Here is an 18,450-nt window from a genome sequence, read left to right as displayed (position 1 = left end):
AAAGGATTAGGGGGTGGTGTTCGTGGCTACAAAACAAAGCACCTCAGCCCAGGGGACTGAAAGCTTGTCAACTGGGCTACGCAGCCCTGCTCCCCTGGAACTTTAGAAAACGCACCAAACTAGCAGGCTCCCACCAGGCAAGCTTACACTGTAAAGAGCAGAGACACAGTATTCGGGCTGACAACATATCATCCGCTGCCAGCAGGACTTGCTGGGGCAATCTATTAGGATACATTTCATTCGTGCCCCCTCAAAACAACTGTGTTCCCTGACATGTTACTGTACGTCCCACATCCCATGTTTCTGCTCTTAGTGATTTTAGAGCCATGGCCCACTGTTTTCAAGTCTTTGTAAGAGCATGTGTAAAGTTCTTTCCTGGTTCCAAAGGCCCATCCTATGGAAAAACCTCCAAACTCCTTTAGCTCCTTAGGGATGGAACACAGAGAGATAAACCTTCAAAACCCAGGGCTTCAGTTACTTAAAAAACAACATGCAAGAATTCTAAGCCTCTGTTATATACATGCTGAACTATTTGGGAGGGAGACAGACTGATGTCCCCACTTACTTTGACGCACATAAACAAACAAGACGGCCTGTTGGTTAGATCTCTGATAAAATCCAATAAAATGTTCTAAACGTTATGTGGTGGTCTATGGACATTCGGTGTAAAGTTCCCTCAACTTTTAGGTATGTTTCAAATTCTTCATGATTAAATGCGGGGATTGAGGGCAAGACAGAGCTGGCATACGTCCTTCCTCCCAACTCCTAACTCAGCCCAGAGGAAAGAAACAATGTGCCAAGGAGAGCGGTCACACTTGCCCAGACACAGCCAGCCCCGAGGCAGGGTCCAGGATACGTACAAACCTGGTATAAATGCTGTGCCCCAGGACCTCCATCCTTTTCACTTTAGGATAAAGCTTCTCAACCCCAAACGTGACTGAGAATTATCTGGGGAGCTTATTAAACAGTCCTAGCCACATCCCATAACTGCTGAATCAGAAACGCGGGGGGCGGCCCCCAGGAATCAGCCCTTCTAACAAAGGCCCTGGTGATTCTGAGGCAGACGATCTCAGACCCACACTGGAGAAACTCTGAGCCACTAGCTCCTTACCTGACACCTGTTGAGAAGCCTCCTGGGAACATTCAGAAGAAAACAGAAACGCACACCCACGAACAGGTGCCCAGAGCAGGGCTCGAAAAAGCTGTGAGTTCAACTACACCGAGGTCCTCGACGGCACGAAGCCACACTGAAAGCCAGGCCAGGTCAATGACTCCCTGCCGGCCCAGACGCTTGCGGGCCCCGAGCGGACGCGGAGATTTACAGACGTCGGCAAGCGAGGACGGGCGGGGGAGGCGCGCGGGCCCCTCGGGCCTGCCAAGGTCACCGAGGAGCTCAGCAGGGGCTTCTGTCACAAGGACCCTGCTCCCGACCCCCTTTCCTCGAGTAGACAGCCGCGGCGGAAAGCCGGAGACGGTATTTCTCCAACCTTCCCTACAGGGGATGTGGGAGAGATGATGAGCGGGACCCCGAGAAGCGGGCTGGCAGCCCCCAGGGCACCGAGCCCCGGCGCCCGCCCGGGCCTGGCAAAGCTGGAACCGCAGCCCCGCGGGGGGCCGACCAACCCAGCGACGGTGCAACGTCAAAACACCGAGGGCCGCTCTGGATCGCATCAGTTCCCGCTGCGCCGTCCCCGGGGACCCTTTACCTCGGGAGGCCGGGCGCCCGAGGCCGAGCGAACACCGAAAACAGGCCTGGGTCCAGTCGCTGGGAGGACAAGACCCTCAGCCCCGCGGGGCCTTGCGCGCACGCCGCCCCCCGCCCGCCCAAAGGTCGCTGGGAGATGTAGTCCGTCTGTGCGCCTGAGGCGCGCTCCCCTGGTCGGGGTGACCACAGTGCCCGACATGCACCGCGCAGGCGCCGCAGGCGGGGGCTGGGGGCTCCGCGGTCCGAGGTCATTCCCCCTCCCCCCCCCGGTGCTGCGCGCGTCCAGCCCTGCTCCCAGGGGGCTCCCTGGGACGCTGTCTCCAGCGGTCGAGGCGACTCACCGACCCCGTGGCACCCGCTGCGTCTGCAGCAGCAGGAACAGCTACCTCCGCAGCTCGCCGTCGCGCGTCTGTCAGAAGGAGGCGGGTAGGCTTTAGAGCAGGGCGTCACGGTGGGGGGCGGAGCCATGAGGTCAGCGCGGGGCGGGGCCTCGGGCGCACGTGACGGTCGCTGGGGAAGTGAGGGTGAGCGGAGGAGCTTCGGCAAAGGCCGGACACGTGGGAGGGCCGGTGGATGTGTCCAGCCAAAGAGGAGCAGGAAGATAGTGGAAGGACCCAATTGACGCTCCCGCCCAGCTTCCGAGCACCAGCGCATGCATCCGAGCAAGGTGCACCTTCCTTCTTTCGTTTAGTCAGCCGATGCTTACTGAGACGGTGCTGTTCGGCGGACGTGTACAGAGTGGGAAAGGCTTTAGATGCCCGGTGCAGTGTCCAAGCTGAGGTCAGATAAAGCAGCCCTCTGCTTTAACTCTCGTACTGTGAGCACGTGCCTTTGTGTATGCTTAGTGCCACGTCTTTTGCCTTTTTGTGCTTTTTTGGGGTGATTGTGCTGTTTAAAATGGTCCTTGAGTATAGCCCCCAAGCACCGTCCAGTGTTGCTAAGCACAGAAAGGCTGTGATGTGCCTTTAGGAGAAAACACCTGAATTAGAAAAACTGTTTCCGTTATAAGTTACAGTGCTGCTGGCTGTTAGTTCTGTGTCACCGAATCAGCAGCATATAGTAAATAAGATGTCTTTAAATAGAAACACCCACAAAACATGGTTATATGCCGATCAGTTAATGCAAATATGACCGGATGCTGGCAGAAACCCTACCCTGTATTTCCCATAGGAGCGGTAGTTCAATATTCGCTAATTTAGTGTTTACAGTGACTTATAGAATACAACTATCACTAATAATGAGACTCAACTGTTTATGATTCAGTTGACATTTTAAGGAATCATTCTGATTGCCGTGCAGAAAATGGTTTACACTGAAAGAAGCTGAGAAACAAGCACATATGTAATTTTAAAACGTCTAACTAACCACGTTAAAAAAAAAAAGAAGTAGAAAGTGGGGCGCCTGGGTGGCTCTGTCAGTTAAGCATCTGACTCTTGGTTTCAGCTCAGGTCATGATCTCACAGTTTCATGGGTTTGAGCCCCACAGAGGCCTGTGCGCTGGCAGTGGGAACAGAGCCTGCTTGGGCTTCTCTGTTTCCCTGTCTCTCTGTCCCTCCCCCGCTCACTCTGTCTCTGACTCTCTCTCAAAATAAATAAATCAACTTTTAAAAAAAGGCAGAAAGAAACAGGTGATGTTACTTTTACTAATATATTTCATTTAAGCCAATATGCATGCAAAATACTATTTTTCAGTATTTAATCAATATAAAAATTACCCGAGATATTTTATGTTTTTCCCCACCCTAAATATAGGAAATCCAGTGTGTTTTTAGATTTCAAACAGATCTCATTTGAGATCAGCTACATTTCAAGGGCTCCTTAGCCACATGTAGCTTGTAGCTGCCATACTGGACATCGCAGATATAGAACATTTATTCATTTGCTCGTTCAACCATGCAAGCTTTTGGTCTATGCCTGGAAATATACAGAATGAAATAAAGACCAATCTCTATGCTCAGAGTGCACACGGTCCAGCTAGGGAGACGAATATAAAAGTCTGTGTTGAAGACATCAAAACAAGGTGTTTTGAGAGGTCAGGGAGGGAACCATCAGATGAGGAAAGCTTTAGAGAGGAGATAGACATTTAAGATAAGGCATGAAGGATGTGTAAGAATCCCCCAGGTAAAAGAAGTGGAGAAAAGCACTCCCGGCAGTGAGAGCTGCTTATGCAAAGTTCCAGGGAAATGACATATGGAGGTGCTTCTGGGGAGATGCAAGCAGTTTTTTATGGCTGGATTGTAGGGTATGAAGAGGGAGAGCAGTGGGTGGGGAAAGATTAGGAGGGTCTTATAGACCAGTGTATGACGTATAGAACTTGATCTGCTTCAGTAGTAATGGAGAATGTGAAGAATTGTATCTTGAGTGATTTGACCAGAACTGCGTTTTCGACAAATCATTCTGGCAATGTGGAAGGGGTGGAAATTGTGGGTAGGAAGAGCCATTAGGAAGGGAAGAGCCAGTGGAAGACCCAGGGAGACTAAGAAGAAAGGAGAGCAAAGGGTGGTCCAGAGTATCCTGTGTGGCACAGGTCAAGCAGAAGATGTCAGGTAAACCTTACGATGCTAGAAGCTCAGGAGAGATTCACTGACCCTCTGGAGTCCGCCCAATAGCATAGGGAGCCAGTGAGAGCCTAAAATTGAATTAAGATCGAACTGGGGTCAGGTCTTGGACCACACCACCATATGGCCTTGTTCAGAACACTTAATTTTCTAACCAGGAAATGGAGATAAATATAAAGCAGCCTCCTAGGACTCTCATAAGGCTGGAATGGCTTACTGCAGCTAGGTCGCTTCACACAGTGCTTGGCACCGGCCCGCACTCGACACAAATGGTAGCTATTGTTATTTGCTTCCCTTAGAGTGCCCTGGGCCCCAGTTCCCCCACTTACAGAAATAGAAATGACATCTCTAACCTTCTGTTAAAGGAATCAAGGAATAAAAAAGATGGTTGAATTGTATTTGTACTTAAAACTAAAGGTAGGGATGCCAGGCTGGCACAGTGGGTAGAGTGTGTGAGTCTTGATCTCAGGGTCACGAGTTTGAGCCCCACATTGGGCACAGAGATTTAAAAAANAACCCACAAACCGCGAGATCATGACCCAAGTGAAAGTCGGACGCTTAATCGACTAAGCCACCCAGGCGCCCCAAACATTTAAAAATTTTTAAAAAAATAAAAATTAAAAAATTTTTAAAAAAATACTAAAGGTGGGGCGCCTGGGTGGCTCAGTCAGTTAAGCATCCGACTTTGGCTCAGGTCATGATCTCACAATTCATGAGTTCAAGCCCTGTGTCTGGCTCTGTGCTGACAGCTCAGAGCATGGAAGCTGTTTCAAATTCTGTGTCTCCCCCTCTTTCTGACCCTCCCTGGTTCACACTCTGTCTGTCTCTCTCTCTCTCTCTCTTTCTCTCTGTCAAAAATAAGTATTTTTTTAAAAGAAACAAAAACTAAAGGCAAATATTCCTCAAAAGATTAAACAGAGTCAGTAGCAACTCTACTCCTAGGAATATGGCCAGGAAAAATGAAAACATATGGCCACACACAAACCTGTACACAAATGTCCATAGCATTTGTTCATATGCTGTAGCACGAATGTTCGCATTCCCTCTAGCCAGAAAAGTGGAAACAACCCACCAACAAATAAATACACTGTGGCTTATCCATACAATGGAGCATTAACCATAAAAAAGAATGTAGAGTGGGGGTGCTGGTTCAGTTGGTTAAGTGTACGACTTGGTTTTGGCTCAGGTCATATCACAGTTCGTGGGTTCGAGGCCCACTGTCAGTGCAGAGCCTGCTTGGGATTCTGTCTCCCTCTCTCTCTGCCCCTCCCCCTTTCACACTTTTGCTCGTGTACACACACACACACACACACACAGTCTCTCTCTCCCTCAAAATACATAAATAAACTTTAAAAAAAAAAGGAATGACATGCTAACACAGGCTACACCGTGGACGAACCCTGAGAATATCATGCTTAAGTGAAAGAAGCCAGACACATAAGACCACACGTATGTATGACTCCATTCGTATGAACCGTTCAGAACAGGCAGATCTGTAGAGATGGGAAGATCAGTGGCTGCCCAGGGCCGGGGGAGTGCAGGGGAAATGGCAGGAGCTGACTGCTGATGGGTGTGGAGTTTCTTTTTGGGGGTGATGAAAATGTTCTAAGATCGATTGTCATGATGGTTATTGCATCATGGTGAATATACCGAAAGCCGTTGAATTGTAAACTTCACTGGGTGAATATGGATTATATCTTAAAGCAGTTACCAAAACAAACAAACAAACAAACAAAGCATTGCTATGCTATGCCCAAAACATCTCGGGAAGAATCAGACACATCATAAGACACACCTCTCTGTAGAGACAGAGCGATGTTATCCGTGTTATTTGCTGTCGAATCCTCATGGGGCGCATCTGAGACCAGAAGCCCACGACCATCCCCGGAGGTGTCGGGAGCGGTCACCTGTGGACTTGCAGTGTAAAGGCTGATCTCACCTTTCCCCAGGAGGGTTTCTTTCCACCGACACCTGCCTTTCTCACAGACGCACACATGAGACTGCTTCCACATCACCTGCTGCTCCCCCTCCAGCCTCTGAGCCTCACACCTGTGCTCACACCTGTACTGCAAAGCCAGCAGCACTTTATTTTTAGTCTAGATTATACCCTAACTGGGTCAGCCAGAGCGCATAGCTTCAGTGGCCCTTCTGCTGGCCCTTGCCTCCAGACGGACACCTGTTGGCTTTCAACCAGGCTGCCTCTGCCCTCCTCCCCGCCCAGTTCCCAGGTTTTACAGAAATCAGCCCAAAGGTGGGAGAAGTGGGAGCGCCTCCATCCTGTCTACAACCAGTGCCATCTGCTGGCCAAATGGTGGTAGTGCAGGGGATGTGGCCTTTCCTCTGCCTTTCCTTCCCGGACTTGGAGCCTGCATTAGAGTCCTAGAGGTAATGTCACCCCTCATAGTTTTCTTAGACCAGAGTTTAAGCCAGACCACACGCTCACACTGAGTCCCAGAGGAAAAGTTCCATGTCTTACGTGTTGAGCCTGATGCATTTTCACGAACCTCACTCTTGGTGCAGCAGACACCAGGTCAAGACACAGAGTGACCATCCCCAGCAGCCTCCTCTGTGGCCCCTGCTACCACTCACTGTCCATCCGCAAGGAAGTCACCAGCCCAACTGCTAAGAATAGATTCGTTTGCCTGCATTTGTGTCTTTGCTTCAGGTCGGAGCCAGTTGGAGCATGCAGTGCGCAGTTTCCATAATGCAGCCAGCACTCCAGAGGACCGAAGGGCATTTTCAGTGCAGTTCTCTTCAGTGGAGCCAAACCCAGGCATCACCAAGGGTTCCTCCTTCCTCTCCATAACCCTCTGCCGCCTCCTTCACCCTCATTCCCATTATTGGCTCAAAAGCCTCAAACAAAATCATGTGATCATTTTGGGAGACTCAACCAACCGTTACCGAGCACTTACTTTGCTCCAAGTACTGTGCTAAGCACCCTGCACACATACCTCTCCTTCACCTGACAAAGAGCCTGCACACATTTAACCTAAACCCAAGCAGAGAGTTGCAAAGCCAATGCCTGGGAGACCCTAGATCTTGTGACTCTAGACCGGTGGTCTCTTCACCACCCAGGCTGCTCTCCAGAGATGGTGTGGGCCAGAAAACGGTCACATTTGCAAAAACCTGTCTTTACACCCAAGACAGGATGGGAAGGGAGCCTGCCAGCCCTGTGGAATCCACCTCGTGAGGTCAGTGATTTGTCTGAATGGTGGCAGCTTCTCAGACCTTTGATACAGAAAAGCACTCTCATCAGAAGTGCACGGCATGATGCATTTTCACAAACTGAACACATCGGCGTGCGTATCTCCCAGCAGGCGGCTCCCCCTCCCTGAGTGTGAGGTCACCCCAGGGTCACCACGTTCCCGACTTCTAACAGAAAACACTGGTTTTCTCCATTTTTGTGCTTTTTATAGAAATGGATTCATACAACGTGAGCTCCTTTGTATAAGGCTTTTGCTCAATTTCTATCAGTGAAGGTCATCCCTACTGGTGCACAAGGCTGCAAGTGTTCATTCTCATTGCCATAGGATAGTCCATTGTGTGACTATAGCACGGTTTGTTGTGCTGTTCCTAGGCATCTGGGTAATTCCCAGATGGGACTTCTTAGCGATTGTGATATTGTTGTCACAGACATTGTAGTGCATGGTATATTACTTTTGGCTGCCCACGGAGGGGTAGAATGGCTGGGTCATAGGGTCTACCTGTGTTCAGCTTTCAGACCCTGCCACAGACTTTCCCCAAGTGCTTCTCCCAATTTACACTCCACCAGAGAGTGAGAGTTCTGCACATCATATCCTCACCAACCCCTGGCATTGCCCGACCCTCCAACTTAAATGCTAAGTGATTCTAATTTTTTAAAAATGTTTATTTTTTAGAGAGAGAAAGAAACAGCATGAGCAGGGGAAGGGCAGAGAGAGATGGAGACACAGAATCCACAGCAGGCTCCAGGGTCTGAGCTGTCAGCACAGAGCCCGGCGTGGGGCTCGAACCCACGAACTGCAAGATCATGACCTGAGCTGAAGTTGGATGTCCAACTGATATCCAACTGACACCCAGGTGTCCCTAAATGCTAAATAATTCTAAATGGAAACATGAATGATTTCAGTGTTAGTATCTATTTTGTAACATGTCCATTGTTCACATGGCCTGTGAGAGTGGACTGTTCCTTTGGAGCTATCATCCCTTCAGCAAACATTTACTGAGCCCCTCCCGTGTGCTGCGCTCTGTGTTCTGGTGTGAGAGAGACAGAAAAAAAGGAAGAAAGGTCTCTGTCCCGAGGGAACTCCAGGGACATCCTCTCTTCAGCTCAGATGTCCCTCCCCAGACGGGCCTCCGTGAACACCTGCCCACATCACCTCATTGCCCGTTTGTTGACATGTTTGCTGCTCTTATGAGGCCAAGAATCTTGTCTGCTGGGGGGGTTCTCTGTCCTGTAGGATAGTTTCTGGCCATGGTCAACATTCACTAAATATTTATTGGGTGAATGAATGATTGAATATGTAAGTGATAGGTGGAGTGAGACCCGAGATCTTAGACTCAAGTCCTGGCTCTCCTACTCATTAGCTGTGTGAGGCTGTCAGTAAATTATTTATGTTTTCTGATCTGCATTTCCTCAGCTATAAAACAGGAGTGCTTGAGCTTGCAAAAGAAAGAACAAATAAACTTGAAGCTGGATTGGTAGAAATTGTATAATCTGAAAACCAGAGAAACTAGAAAAAAGGAAACATGAACAGAGGCTCAAGAAATGTGGGACACCGTTAAGTGCACCAACACATGGGTAATGGGAGTAACCAAAGGAAAGAAGAGAAGAGCAGGAGAAAGGAGCAGAAAAAGTATTTATTAAAAAAAACTTTTTAATGTTTATTCATTTTTGAGAGACAGAGCACAAGTGGGGGAGGGTCAGAGAGAGAGGGAGACACAGGATCCGAAGCAGGTTCCAGGCTCTGAGCTGTCAGCACAAAGCCCAATGTGGGGCTCGAGCCCACGGACCATGAGATCATGACCTGAGCCGAAGTTGGGCACTTAACCGACTGAGCCACCCAGGCCCCCCCAATGGAAGAAATATTTAAAGAAATAATGCCTGAAAACTCCCAAATGTAATTGAAGGGGAGGGGGGAGAACAAACCCACATTAATCTACATATCCCAGCACCTCAGCAAACTCTAGGTAAGAGCAATGCAGAGAGCTGATACATCATAGTTAACAGTTGAGATGAAGGAAACAAATTTTGAAAAGAGCAAGAGAAACATGACTCATCACCTACAAGAGAACCCAGATAAGAACAACAGCTAACTTATCTTTGGAAACGAGGGTGATTGTATGTGTAGTATTTTTGTTTCAAGTAAAGGAACCGAAAATTCATTGTCTGACCTCGGTGGTTCCCTGAACACATTAATAAGGATCATACAGTGTCGTTTCTGATCGCCTCTTTGATGTTATTTAATCCACCCTGTGGGAGCGACAGGAGGAGCTCGCTCTGCTTGTGACGGAAGGTAGAAATCACCCCTTCCCTTCAATATCCGTCTGGAGGTTCAGCCAAAAGAAGCAAATGTGTCCGTTGTGGTCCTTCCTAGGAAAAGGGCTTTCTACAAATGACTCTGTTTTATTCAGTCAGCAAGCATTTATTAAATATCTACTGTGTACTTGCTAGTAGCCATCTCCCATTAGAACTCACATCTGCCTCCAGGTGCTCAGAGTGGTGAGGGAGAATGGCACTAACCAGATAGCCACGCAAATGACCATGACGAGCATGTGAAGGAAAGACATGGGAAGTACCAAGATCCCAGAGTATGGAACGTTTATTCCAGTCAAGGAGGTGGGGAAGGCTTCCCTTGGAAAGTGATGGCTGAGCTGAGGTCTGAATGATGAGTAGGACTTTCCTTTCCCTCATAAACAGGGACAGGAAAAACGTTTCAGCCACATGCCAAGGACAGGGGAGGGGCTGAGGAGCCTCTAAGTGCTCGGGTCCTGCTGACTGATCGATTGGAGGTCAGGTCTTTTTGATCACATTCCCCAAAAAGGACTAAAAGAAAGTTAATTGGAAAATTGTATGTCTGATAAGGGGTTTATATCCAGACTATGTAAAGAACTACAACTCAACAACAAAATTTTAAATGGGCAAAGGACTGGAATAAACATTTCTGCAAGGATATGTGAATGGCCAATTAGCACGTGAAAAGATGCTCAGCATCACCAGTGATCAGGGAAACACAAGTGATAACCAGGAATTAGCAACTCACCCCACCAGGGCGGCTGTTTACAGAAAAACAGAAAACAGCAAGTTCTGGAGAAACCGGAACCTGGTTGGAATGGCGCAGCCACCACGGAAAACAGCGTGTCAGGTCCTCAGACACTGAATTCTGCTTACAGTAGAATTGCTGTATGACTCAGCAGTTCCGCTGTGGGTTAGAGAATGGACAGCAGGGACTGGAAGACATTTGTACCGCCATGTTCACAGGAGCCAAAATATGAACACAACCCAAGCGTCCATCTTCTGTCAGCGGATGAAGGGACACGCAAAGTGTGAATATACATGCGATGGAATATTCTTCAGCCTTAAAAAGGAAGGAAACTCTGACACGTGCTACACCATGGATGAACCTTGAGGACACCATGCTACGTGCAATAAACCAGACACAGAAAGACAAATAGTGCACGATTCCACTTATAGGAGGTCCCAAGAATAGTAAAAAACCACAGAGGTGGAGAGCAGAATGGTGGTGGCCGGGCTGGAGGAGGGAAGGAGGCCTGGGGGAGTTAGAGTAGAAAGTGCTGCTGGAGTCAAGGCCAAAGACGTGAAAGGTGGGCCCAGCCATGCAGCCTACAGACCATGTCACATGATTTGGTCTTTGTCCTAGGCAAAGGATTTCAGGGCTGCTGGTGATAAGGAACGGTGAGTGGCACTGGGAGTTATTTAGGAAGAAAAATCAAAAGGGCTCAGTGATGGATGTGCTGGGAGTGACTGGGAGAGGACCTTCTCCCCAGATCCCTGGACCTTTCCCGAGAGATGCTGGAAACCTCTGGTCTGAGGTCTCATTAAGGAGCAGTGCTCTGTCCAGGTCCCCGTGCAAATGTAAACCTATATTTTATGCACCACCCCCTCAGAAGAAATGTGGGCACCGGCAGCCTCCGCTCCCGGCTGGGTGGGCCTCTTTCAGGCTCAGATCAGCCGTGTCTTCTCCAGATGCACATCCACCTGACCTTCACTGAGTTCCATGTGCAGTTTCTCATGGTTTCCCAGCCTCACAGATGAGCGCTTTGGACCAGTCAGGGCAATAGAACCTGCCTCTGGTTACCCGAGCAGAAAAGGGCTCAACTGAGGTCTGAGTGCTCACAGAATTATGTCCCTGCCTGGGGAACAGAGCTCACGTGGGAACCAGCAAGCTGGGGCTGGTCAGGAAGCCAACCCTAGGAAGCACAGTGCACGCAGCCGCTGGCCCCTCAACTCCACTGGGGCCATCCTGAAAGCTTCCTTCCCTATCCATCTGCTCTTCACCCTAGTGAGAGTAGAGCCATTAATCCCATTTTAGACACAAGAAAGCTGAGGCCCAGGGAGGTAAGTGGACTTAGATCAATCATTAGATCAGGCAAGTGGCTGAGTCCCCCGACCCCACCTGCCACCCCCACAGCTTCCACCAGGCCAGGCCAGAGCCGATTTGCACTTTAAAATGTTGATCCTGAATTTCAGAACCAGGAGCAGCAGTTGCTAATTTTTCACACCTGACCACAAATGAGACAGGTGGGTGGGGTGGTGGAGATCAGACCGCACAGTCTCTGAGCAGCGGGCAGGTTGCCTGCACCTTGTCATGAGATGGCCTCTACCCTCTACCCTCACCCCAAGTTAGGAGAATGTCCAGATTCCAGGCAGCCAGAACTGGCACACGCTGACTGACCACAGACCCTGAGCCTTCACCAGCAGTACTTCCCCTCGAACCCAGTTCTTCCTGGACCTCAGGAGGAAAGGTCACCTGATTATCCTTCTTAGGCGTTTATGCAGCATGATAAATGGCTCATCTGGGCAAAACGTATGAACGGCATTTCACAAAACTGATTTACTCACTGAGGTCAATTTATCTGGGAGGGAAAAAATGCTAATGGTGATTTCCAATCATGTTAATTGGCTTCTGGCTCCTACCAGCCACTCAAAGAATGTCCAGTGACAAGTTTGTCCTGAACTTGTCTGATCTAGGGTTCTGCCATCAGAACTCAGCGGTACCAAATCACTGGTGCTGACTGGTGACCCAAGGGCAGGGTCACTTCCTGGGGAAAGCAAATCCTCCAGGGAGTAAGGAGCCCCCTGTGGAGTGGCATCGTGCCCTCCTCCACCCAGGCAGTCTGGTCTTTAGGTCTTTCGATTTGGTAACAAGCGTTTTATTTCCAGACCTAAAATGACATGATTTTTAAAGTTTTTGAATCCTCTCAAGTCTAACACATTGGATTTTTTCCCCTCGGTTTTATCACAACCGTTTTGATTCAGTGGTTGTGAAAATCAAATCACCTGCAACTTACACAGCTTTCTCAAATCTTACGGTTCTGTTCTGTAATGTGAAGCGAGTGGATGCCTGTGTGTCCATAGAGCAGCCTGGTAGTAAACACGCATACGTTGTATCCAGTAAATATTCCGGCAGATACACAAGGTTGATGCTCAGTGCGGGAGGGGCCACACAAGGCGGTCTTTGCCAGCAGAGAACGTGGGGGACCGTGTTGGAGGCTGGCTGCCCCACCAGCCAGATTAAGTTAGTGGCCCTCCCACACTCTCATTTTGTCCAGTTTTATTATGTTTCTAACCCCTATTCTACCTCACTTTAGTTTATTTCTTTGCTGTAAAATAAATGTGTCCCCCACCAGCCAGCAAGCTCTGCGAGATCAGACACCGCCCCCACCCCCACCCCTGCTCACGGTAGTCTCCTCCGTAATTAAGAGCAGCATGTGGCGGAGTGCCCAATAAATACTGGTGGAAGAAAAGAATGAAGGGTCGGTGCCAGGCCCAGCGCCGGGTGCTGGGATATCGGGTTTCTCTGTAGTCGGCTTGCAGCCTTCTCTTGAAGGCCTGAGAGCAGACTGAGCTCTTGGAGGTGAGCTTCCACCTCTCTGAACTGTTGCAACCAGGGCTGAGTTACTAGCCTCCTGTTGTTACACCCAGGAGGAACACCCCCGGGGCCGCCAGGAGCTGTCAAAGCCAACCACGTGGCCTCGCTTCAGAGAGGGCTGGGGAACCCGTGAGCCGCAGTCTGCCTCCAATCAGGATTCCTAAAGTGGAGGCTTCCCCATCCGGTACATGGGCAGTTCCAGATGCCGGGCGTCCCCTGCAAGGGACAGAGAAGCATCACGCCCACTTACCCGTCCCCCCTCCCCCCCAGTGACCAAGAATCGCCTCCAATTCTGTCACTCACATTTCTTTGTAAGGCCGGTGGGGAGCCCCTCATCTGGCCCCGTGCTGACCCGTTCAGTCTGGTTTCTGTGCTAACCTACCCGGTTCCTCGGATTTTCCCTTGCCTGCTGAGGAAAGCCTTGCTCGTGGTTCTGTAATCACACAGCTCCTCAGCCCCTCGCCTGCAGTTCCAAAACCCACGATGCCCTGCCCACTGAAAGGTTTTCCTAAGTTTGCAGAACCAGCCACGAAGCCACTGTGTTGAGCAAAGTTGGGCTTTTTGACTTGATGCCACGAGAGAGAACCCACACAATCCGTGTCTTGATTGCTTCCCGTTCACCCCTTTGGTGTGGGGGGGACCCGTGCCCTCAATAGTACGCCTCCCAGTGCTGGCCGGGGGGTGGGTGACAGGAGCCACATGCACTCAGTGCCGGGGGGAAGGAGGACGCTGCCCATCACGTGGGGCCACTCGGGGCTGCTGTTGGGAACACAGTGGACCAGCATGAGCTGTGGGCTGCCCTTTATAGTAAGGGCGTGAGGTGCCCCCGGTTCCTTCAGGAGGATATGATTGGCTTGCAGGCTGGCAGGGAACTGAAGTCCTGCAGACTGAGAACGGGGTGGAATGTGGCCAGTCTGCTGGGGAGACTAGCTGGGTGGGGAGCCTTGCGCAACAATGGGGCGCACATGGAGATGAGAGCGGGAGATGGGACACCTGGGTGGCTCAGTCGGTTAAGCGTCCGACTTCAGCTCAGGTCATGATCTCACGGTTCGTCGGCTTGAGCCCCGTGTCGGGCTCTGTGCTGACAGCTCAGAGCCTGGAGCCTGTTTCAGATTCTGTGTCTCCCTCTTTCTCTGACCTTCCCCTGCTCACACTGTCTGTCTGTCTGTCTCTCTCTCTCTCAGAAATAAATAAAATATTTTAAAAAATTATAGACAAGAGCAGGGGACTCCAGAGGCCCTGTGTGGCTGGCAGACTTCAGGGCGGCACTGGAATTGTTAGGTGTTGCAGCACGATGGGAACTCATGGGCCTCTCTGGGAGGGTTAAGCTGAAGGGCTTATAGGACTTGGGTCCATGTTAGGTGATGGGGGAAGGTCTTGGATTGAGTGCTATCAGGAAACAGAGGTAACTCTAGGGTTGGATGGTTTTTATCATTTTAATTTTTTTTTCATATTTATTTTGATAGAGAGAGAGAGAGAGAGAGAATTCCAAGCGGGCTCTGTGCTGTCAGCACGGCTTCATCTCACAAGCAGCAAGATCATGACCTAAGCCTAAATCAAGAGTTAGACACTCAACTGACTAAGCCTCTCAGGTGTACCATTCTTTTTTTTTAATGATTGGATGTTTTAAAAAATTTAACATTTATTTCTTCTTAAATAGTTTATTTCAAGTTGGTTTCCATATAACACCCAGTGCTCATCCCAACAAGTTCCTCCTCCCAACAAGTAACATTTATTTATTTTTGAGGGACAGAATGTGAGCAGGGGAGGGACAGAGTCACAGACTCTGAAACAGGCTCCAGGCTCTGAGCTGTCAGCACAGAGCCCGATGCGGGGCTCGAACCCACGAACCGTGAGATCATGACCTGAGCCAAAGTTGGCCGCTTAACCGACTGAGCCACCCAGGCGCCCCAGTGATGAGGTGGTTTAGTCAATCTCATCATGAAGCAGAGCTGATGATCTAGTCAGTCAAGAAGCAGGATTGGGAGGCTGTTTGGTCATGTGTGTGGTTTGGACAATGTTCTTGTTTTTGTCTGAGTTCAGATGTGGTTACAACTGTCCTTGCTGTGTCTTGGCCCATCAGGGGGCACAGCCGTCCTTCTAGGTGCTGGTGGTGTTCCGTGAAGTTGTTTGCACTCTCAGGAGCGTCCCTCGGTGCCAGTCCAGATCCCGACGTCAGGGGCCGATTTTCTCCTCCTCCATCTATACCTCCGTGTAGCCGAAGGCATACACAGTCCGTCCTCAGAAACCTGGTCCAGAGGATCCCGAGCTTCGCTGTCGCCAGATGTTGCTGGCCTGGAGGTTGTTCAGAGAAGGTCGTCGCAGCTGGACTGGGGTTAGCACCCTCCCGCTGTCCTGCAGAATGAATTGTCCTGTCCCCTCCTAGGGTGGCCGCTGCACCCACTGCACTGACACATCAGCCACCCGCAACACAGGCCATTATCAGAAGCAAACCTGGCTATTGGCTCTGGTACCAGGTCCTGAACTGGGGCCTTGATTGCCAAGCACAGGCTGTGAGTATGTGCCCCGGACTCCAGCTGGCCTTTCCCTAGAGAGCCAAGTGACTTTTTTTTTTTTTTTTTTTTTAAAGAAAGGAAGGGAGGGAGAGAGAGAGAGAGAAAATGAGAGCTGGGGGGTGGGAGAGCGGGGTGGAGGAGAGCAACAGAAGGAGAGAGAGTCAAGCAGGTTCTGCACTGGGTGTGGAAGCTTGATCTCACAGCCCCAAGATCATGACCTGAGCTGAAATCAAGAGTTGGACGCTTAACTGACTGAGCCACCCAGGTGCCCCAGTGGCTTTATTATTATAATCTTTTAAATTTTTTATTTTTAAGAGAGAGAGAGGGAGGGGCAGAGAGAGAGGGAGGCAGAGGATCTGAAGTGGTCTTGGTGCTGACAGCAGAGAGCCTGACATGGGGCTTGAACTCATGAATTGTAAGATCATGACCTGAGCTGAAGTCGGATGCTCACCTGACTGAGCCATGATCATTGGCAAGAATGGGATATCAGGTCAGTTCTGGGGGAAAGGAATTCTTTTGAGTCATAGTGGCCTGGTACTTCACATGTGTTATTTCTGCATACACACACACACACACACACACACACACACACACACACACACACACACACACACACCGTGACAACCTCACATGGAAGGTTTTTTGTTTTTTTTTAAATTTAATTTATTTTTTAATTTACATCAATTTAGTTGGTATATAGTGCAAAAATGACTTCAAGAGTAGATTCCTTAATGCCTCTTACCCATTTAGCCCATCCCCCCTCCCACGACTCCTCCCGTAACCCTGTGTTTATTCTTTATATTTAAGAGTCCCTTATGTTTTTGTCCCCCTCCCTGTTTTTATATTATTTTTGCTTTCCTTCCCTTATGTTCATCTGTTTTGCATTTTTAAAAATTTTTTATTTATTTCTGAGAGAGAGAGAGAGAGACAGCGTGAGCAGGGGAGGGTCAGAGAGAGAGGGAGATACAGAATCTGAAACAGGATCCAGGCTCTGAGCTGGCTGTCAGCACAGAGCCTGATGCGGGGCTCGAACTCACGAAACGTGAGATAATGACCTAAGCCAAAGTTAGATGCTTAACCAACTGAGCCACCCAAGCACCCCTCATCTGTTTTGTATTTTAAAGCCTTCATACGAATGAAGTCATATATTTGTCTTTCTCTGAATGATGAATTACACTTAGCATAATACCCTCTAGTTCCATCCATGTAGTTGCAAATGGCAAGATTTCATTCTTTTTGATGGCCGAGTAGTACTCCATTGTATATATATGTACCACATCTTCTTTATCCATTCATCCATCGATGGACATTTGGGTTCTTTCCATACTTTGGCTCTTGTCCACAGTGATGCTATAAACATTGGGGTACATGTGTCCCTTCGACACAGCACACCTGTATCCCTTGGATAAATACCTAGTAGTGCAATTGCTGGGTCATAGGGTAGTTCTATTTCTAATTTTTTTGAGGAGCCTCCATCCTGTTTTCCAGAGCTGCTGCACCAGTTTGCATTCCCACCAGCAGTGCAAAAGGGTTCCTCTGTCTCTCCATCCTTCCCTTGGAAGGCTTTATTGCCATTTTAGCTGGTAGGGAAGCAGAGGCTCAGAGAGGTTGAGTCATTTGCACAAGGTCCCACAGCTGTTGAGAACATGCACCCGTGTCCCTGAACCCAGAGTGGACAGGTGCTCCACTCTTTGTGGGGAAGCTGGGGGAGACTGGCCCTTAGCCAACTGCACCCCTGAGCGGGGCTCATGCCATGCACTGCATAGAAGCAGTGTGTGCTGTATGCCAGGAGCCCAGGGTGGGCCAGGAGTGGGGGCTCCCGGGGTTAAGCCGAGGACCTCCCCTGCAGACTTCCCCAGGAGACAGAATGAGCAGTTCTTGTGGAAGAATCGGCAGGGGCAGGGCCTGACCACACAGGGGCCCAAACGGCTTTCCAGTCCTGTGGGTCCTGTACCGCTGCTCACAGCCGAGTCCTCGGGGCGTGGGGCACTCGTGAGCCCTGGCTCTAGCGAGGACCAGAGCAAGGTTTGGCAAGGGTGTCCTCACTGGTGCGCCGGGGTGGGCAGGGCCATGCAGGGCTCAGACCTGTGGAAAGCCAGCTGCNCCAGCTCAGCTCTTCAGACTCTTCTCTCTACATCCTCTTTTCTCAAAACCCGGGCTCTCCTAACTCTGAGAACTCTGTTTTCCTGTCCTAGTTCTAGAGGCTTCCAAGGAGTGAGCTTCCTCCCCGTCACCTTCACTGCATGCTTCTTAGAAGGGGTCATGGGTCTTACATAACTGAAGGGCTTGACATGAAAGGCTGACCGTCCTTCTGTTCACTCATCAGCGTGTAACTGAGCGCCCACCCTGCCCTGCCCCAGGCCCCCGGAAGCACTTGCCCACGTTCTTTGGTGTCCTAGCAACCAGGAGCTCTCCTCTGAGCTCCGGCTGGCGCAGAGGCCATTTTCTCCCTGACCGCCATGACCTGCAGCCTCCCTGGGCCTCTGAGGACCTGTCTGCACAGTTTGTGGATCCCCTGAAAGCCGCCACTTGCCCCCAAGGACGCCCAGAACCCCAGCCCAGCCGACCCTCCCTGCAGA

General features: G+C 50.0%; 1 protein-coding gene across 2 annotated transcripts in view; it reads right to left on the bottom strand.

Annotated features, from left to right (window-relative positions):
- Positions 1 to 2,124, bottom strand: part of CDIP1 (cell death inducing p53 target 1) — a 24,411-nt gene extending 22,287 nt beyond the window's left edge. For both annotated transcript variants that reach the window (XM_077762520.1, XM_077762523.1), the window contains exon 1: positions 2,047 to 2,124. The gene's annotated coding sequence lies outside the window, so the exon portion shown is untranslated. The remainder of the gene's footprint in view (positions 1 to 2,046) is intronic.
- Positions 2,125 to 18,450: the final 16,326 nt, after the last annotated feature.

Source organism: Crocuta crocuta, unplaced genomic scaffold, assembly GCF_008692635.1.
Source record: "Crocuta crocuta isolate KB4526 unplaced genomic scaffold, BGI_CrCroc_1.0 scaffold234, whole genome shotgun sequence".
Classification (NCBI taxonomy): Eukaryota; Metazoa; Chordata; class Mammalia; order Carnivora; family Hyaenidae; genus Crocuta; species Crocuta crocuta.
Note: the sequence above shows the minus strand (reverse complement) of the source record. Positions and strands in the feature narration are given on the sequence as shown.